The following is a 5,527-nucleotide window of genomic DNA, read 5'->3' on the forward strand; positions in this document are numbered from 1 at the left end:
CATCACACATGTATGCAGCCAGGGATTTTTTAAAAATATATATTTATTTAACTAAGAACAGCGACTTTGCTGTCTTCAAAGTACTCAAATTGGAAATCTTAAGAGTGAAAATAATACTTATCTTAATAATATACTTAATCATATTCTTATAAAGTAGCTTTGATCCCGATAAAGTTTAGAAGAGAGGGTTAGGGGATTTTTTTTTCATACGGCCCATTTCCATTTGATTCTCACAGGCTGTTTCTAGTTAGCTGTTAATTTGTGTATGGACACCTTAAAAGAGGGTCTCAGTGCTACTGCAGACAGTCTCCTGTGCAAACCACTTGGTAGGCGCGTAGCAGGTAAAGAAAGGTGTTTGTTGGGGCTGTGGTTCTTGTTTTGCTTTGACTGAGTTGAAGTTATAGTGGTTTTTATGTCATAACTTTGCAGACCTGTCCTGTCTCCTCCAGCGGTGTTATGTAAGTGTGAGTTTGTTGTGAATATGATCAACTATACAATAGTAGTTGGCATCATGGTAAAATCAAATGTTTAAAAAAAAACAGCAGGATGTGGCATTTTTGTCTGCTGATTGGAAGCACAATCTGTAATCTTTTACAAACTGCTAAGTTCTATACCATATGAAAGCACAGTTCACTTTTGTTTTCTTGATATAACATTTATTCCCCCTCCCCCTCTCAGATTATGGCTGCTGTGACAGTAGCTGACGCAAGTTATTGGTCAAAAGTCTACCATGATTCATCTCAGTTGCCTGTTCCTCGAAGTGCCAGTTCCAGTGATGAGTCTGACAATCATGAAAGCCAAAATGCACGTAATGGAAATGAGCTTCAGGGTATTAGTTTGGGGGATGTTCCTTTTTGGGACCCTAGTGTCCTTGGTGATGGGCCAGGTTTTCCACTTTACAGTGACTGGTACGATGGTGTATATCACAGGTGTCGAAGTCCGGTCCTCGAGGGCCGGTGTCCTGCATGTTTTCCATCCCTCCCTGCTGCAACACACCTGATTCAAATGATCAGGATCACTATCAGGCTCCGATAGAGCTTGCTGATGAACTGGTCATTTGGATCAGGTGTGCTGCAACAGGGAGGGATGGAAAACATGCAGGACACCGGCCCTCGAGGACCGGACTTTGACACCTGTGGTGTATATCCTGACCCGAATGCGTTTGTACCACCACATCCAGAGGAACAATGGCAAGATTCTCTAAGTTCTGGTGCCAGAGATCAACTCAACAAGCCATTCTTTAGTAAAGTGTCTCATCTAGAGCCAGTCTACTCCTTTGACTCTGAAGCAAGATACAAACGAGGGCGAGTTGTGTTTGCTCAAACTCCTTACATACCTGGTGAGCCCTGTTATCCCTTTTGGCCAGTCTACTGGCGTTTTGCCAAAAACTAGAGACCTGCTAAAACCACCAAGCCCTGGTAGCTTTTGAAAACTTCATGCTGGTAAGACTTAAACTCTCTGCTCAATGCTTTGTCAGTCCGAATTTTTTGTTTTAAAAAGGAATTCTTTCTCCCCCCAAAGGACTGACTGCAGCGTTTGTCTCCTTGGAAGCAATTATTGGAATTACAAAACAGTTAATACAATTATATAAAGCCTAGTACTGTTAAAATGCGACCCGCATATGGAGTTGGCTTGTGTGCTTACTTTTCATTGCGTGTAGTGTACTCTAACAAGGGGTTGTGTGTGTATCACTCCTGAAAGTAAAGGGGCTAGCGTGCTAACCACACAGACTACTAGGTGCCAGAAATGCAAAAGGAGAACTTGCTGGATAAGTACGTTGCTGCGATTAGCTTTTGACCACACTCTCTTGATTTGCCACATGATTTGAGGTGTCTATTTATGCACCTTGATCCCATCTCTGCTTTTTAAAATTATACTTGATTATTGCTGTGAGGGGACTAAATTGTGGTTATTTTGTCACTGTTGACAAACTTTCAGAAATGCTGGATTAATCTGTTGTGAAATGCACTATATAAAGTTGTGTTGTATCGACATGTACTGTGCACAATGTCCTTGGTTGAACCTTGAACCGTCGCTCAATTATGTCACATCCTAGTCATGTTTATTTAGAACTACGTGGGGTGTGATATCCAGGACCTGATATCGGGCTCTTGTGACGCTTGAGTGTTGTCTGGCTTGTATGGTAGCACATACTCTGTACTAAATCCAGCCTGAAAAAAAATAGAGGCATCTGAGGACCCTCCCCACCCCTCCTGCTGTACGATGAAGCCCAAAAGCCGAACTAATTTGAGGTGACTGAGAATGTAGGTTGCATTATTGTGGCATGATTACACTCATAAAGTAGAGTGTAATCTTGACCATCAAGGCACTTAAGAATTTCGTGTGGGGACCTTTTTAAAATTGGTAACATTGCGCTGTCAATCAAAAGAAGACCGAGCCTAATCTAAAAACGTGCTGCAGGCTCAAAGGTGGTTTAGCAGGGAGGTAAAAGAGTAGCAGCTCCCACCCTTACCAAACGCTTCCAGTTGCCAAAGTCCCAGTTTTTGCCTTTTGTTTTGTCACATGGTGGTGTTGTTCCGTCGTGTGGACTGTTTTCAGCATTTTTGGCTGGTTAAGATTGCACGGCTGTGTCTTATGTGTGATATTATTTTGTCATTTTATGTTTACTGTTCTTTTGATGGCGGCGCGGGCACCTGCAGCGGCTCCTCTTGTTGTCTTGCCTGTTTGAGAGGGAAGAAATTTCATCTGTGCTGTATGTTGCACATACAGCGCATTTGACAATAAAGTTGTACTTCACTTCACTGAGCACTGGGCGGGATGGCCCGCGCCTTGTAAAGCAAAATGTTTTGGATAATGGGTACATAAAAACAAAGGTTTTATTTTAGTTTTCTTTAACACAGCGCTTTTAATTTTACTCATATTTCGCTGTCTACATAAAAAAAAAACACAAACAAAAAACACCCAAATAGCCACCATACCTCATTTTGATGCCCACCTTGAGTTGGATGCCTGGTTCCACGCCTCTACGCCCCTCCTGCACATCAGTTTATCACATGTGATTTTGCAGTATCTAAAAAAAAAAAATCTATAGAGCTGTATGGAAGCCAAAGGAACCTGGCTTTCTTGTGAGTTGAGCCCATCTGTTAAGAGTTGGAATTCCCATCACAAGAGCACATACTTAATACACTTGGGAAATAATGACACAAAACGAATTTCTGCGAATTTCTCCAGTGTGAGAAAAAGGTTTTATCTTATCTTAAACTGTTATGTAAATTGTAGCAATCAGGGAAGGAGTACATTTTGGGTTGTATGCATAGTTAGTGAGGTAACCGCACACTGTAGAGGTAGTAGCAGGCCAAGTAATTGTTACATAAAGGGTACGTTCAGAAGACCGTTCGGGAACTCAGAGCGTTGCTGGAATGTGCTCTTTGGTCGTCCAAAGCGGCATCTGGGGGTGATGGAGAGGGCTCTCTGTGGTATTGGTGCCTTGGCGCAGGCCCTTAATATTACGCTATCCTCAGTCACAAGAACCTCGCAGATGCCTTTCAAAGCCAGGTTGCTGCTGCACCTACTGTCCAGGGGCGGAGCTACATGGTGACCATGATGTGGTCATGGCTAACCCATGTCACTCTCTGGCCACTCTCACCTGGGGGAAAACTTTTCATGGGGTACCATCATTTTTGTGCAGGCCTGCTTCATGAGTTGTTTTTTTTTTTTTATTCTTTTGAACAACTCAAAAGCAAGATACATTTTTACATATTACTCTGCTTTTCTCATTAGTTATTTCTGTGATCATCCATCCATCCATTATCTGAACCACCTTATCCTCACAAGGATCGCGGGTGTGCTGGAGCCTTTCCCAGCTGACGTTGGGCATGAGGCAGGGTACACCATTTGAACCTGTTGTCAGCCGATCACAGCGGACACAAAAACAAAGAAAGACAAAGAACCATTCAAACTCACAGTCACACCTAGAGACAATTCAGAGTGTTCAATTAACCTACCATGCATGTTTATGGAATGTGGGCGGAAACCAAAGTACAAAACCCGCACAGGGAGAACACGCGAGCTCCACACAGGAAGGCCGGAGCCGTAATCGAACCGTGCACCTAACCAGAGGACACCTTGAGGTGGGGCTCATTCACCTTTAATTTAATCTAGTCATTGCAGTGCCTACTAGTACACAAACTTTGCTATTTCATCCTATGGTACATAATAATAAAAATGGTTAAGGGTGTGAACATACAATATGTACAGTATATAGTGTATATGTTGTATTTCTGTGGCTTTTTGATGCATTTTGAATGAATATAATTTGCAATTCAAATTTTGAATCGCTCCCAAAACCTGTGGCCGAGTCTCACCCGCCCATGAAAAAAGTAGTTCCTGAACCCCACACATTGGATGGAGTGAGAGTTCAGTTGGGTTCGACCGCATCAGTCACTGTGTGGGGGCCCTAATGGAACGAGATTGTTTTTCCTCCAGTTGGCGACCCTGGAGCGCCGAACAAGTGGAGAACAGAAACTCAGACCTCTCCTCAGCTTTCCACCAGAACTGCTTCAAGTGTTGCCATGCATATGGTCCACTGCGCCAGATAACCAGTGATGGAATGAAGGTACAGTACTTGTATTACGTCGTCTGGGGAAGTGACTCATGCTGGATGCCCAAGTGCTTCATTGGGTGCTGTTTTAACCATGCCCTCAAAAGTAAGGGAAATTGAAATAGTGAAAAACAGTTTAACGCTATAGCTCTACAATTGAATACCGGTATTACAGTTCTCAGTCTTTGCACGTTTTCAGCAATTATCATCAACCATGCATCATGTATTTTGAGATAAAATTCAGAATTCACTTATCTATGAGAAATATAAAAATGAGTGCAATGAGTAACAGAGAAGAAATACAGAGAATGAGTTGAAGACTAGTCACAGGGTCATTTTTTCCATTCACCCACTGTAGCCTGTGTAAAACGAAAATTGATTCAGCATTTTTTTAAATAATTTGTCAAAAATAATAATAAAAAAACATTTCCCCCTAACTAAAAAAAATATATATTTATTTTTATTTTTATCAAGGGGCCACTCAGATTGTCGGCCGGCAGTTGCCCATCCCTGTGCTAGAGAGTTCTTATGGAGGAGTATAGCTGTGCTTCCGTGGGACTTTCACTAGGGGCAGTGTCATCCAGGGTCCAGTCATTGTGTGACAGCTTGCGTGGGGAGGGATAAATCGTGTTTGGTTTGATTGGTATTAAGTGTGACCATGTGGGGGACACCCAGCCTTGGAGTGGCATGGTCTTCAACCAACCTGGACCAATTTGTTGCTTTACCAAGAGAATTCTTTTTTTATCACCCTTAGCCTGTTTACTCAGCATCCCTACTTCATTTGAGATTTCTCATTTTGTGAAGAAAAATTTCTTTTTCAACTCATTCTATACGGTGTAGCCTACTCTTGTTTAACAGAACAACTGATGCACACTCATAGTGCTACCCGCTTACGGGATGCAGCATAAGCAGAGGAGATGATGATGTCATGCCTTGTGATGATTGGTTGGCGATGACTTCCTCTCC

General features: G+C 42.5%; 1 long non-coding RNA gene across 1 annotated transcript; it reads left to right on the plus strand.

The window, feature by feature from the left end:
- The first annotated feature begins 444 nt into the window (after nucleotides 1-444).
- LOC109520710 (uncharacterized) lies at nucleotides 445-1,992 on the plus strand. Its single transcript, XR_002169223.1, has 2 exons — nucleotides 445-874; nucleotides 1,181-1,992. It is a non-coding gene; the product is annotated as an uncharacterized LOC109520710 (long non-coding RNA).
- The last annotated feature ends 3,535 nt before the right edge of the window (nucleotides 1,993-5,527 follow it).

This window comes from Hippocampus comes, unplaced genomic scaffold (genome assembly GCF_001891065.2).
Source record: "Hippocampus comes isolate QL1 unplaced genomic scaffold, H_comes_QL1_v1.1 scaffold37, whole genome shotgun sequence".
In the NCBI taxonomy this organism is placed as follows: domain Eukaryota; kingdom Metazoa; phylum Chordata; class Actinopteri; order Syngnathiformes; family Syngnathidae; genus Hippocampus; species Hippocampus comes.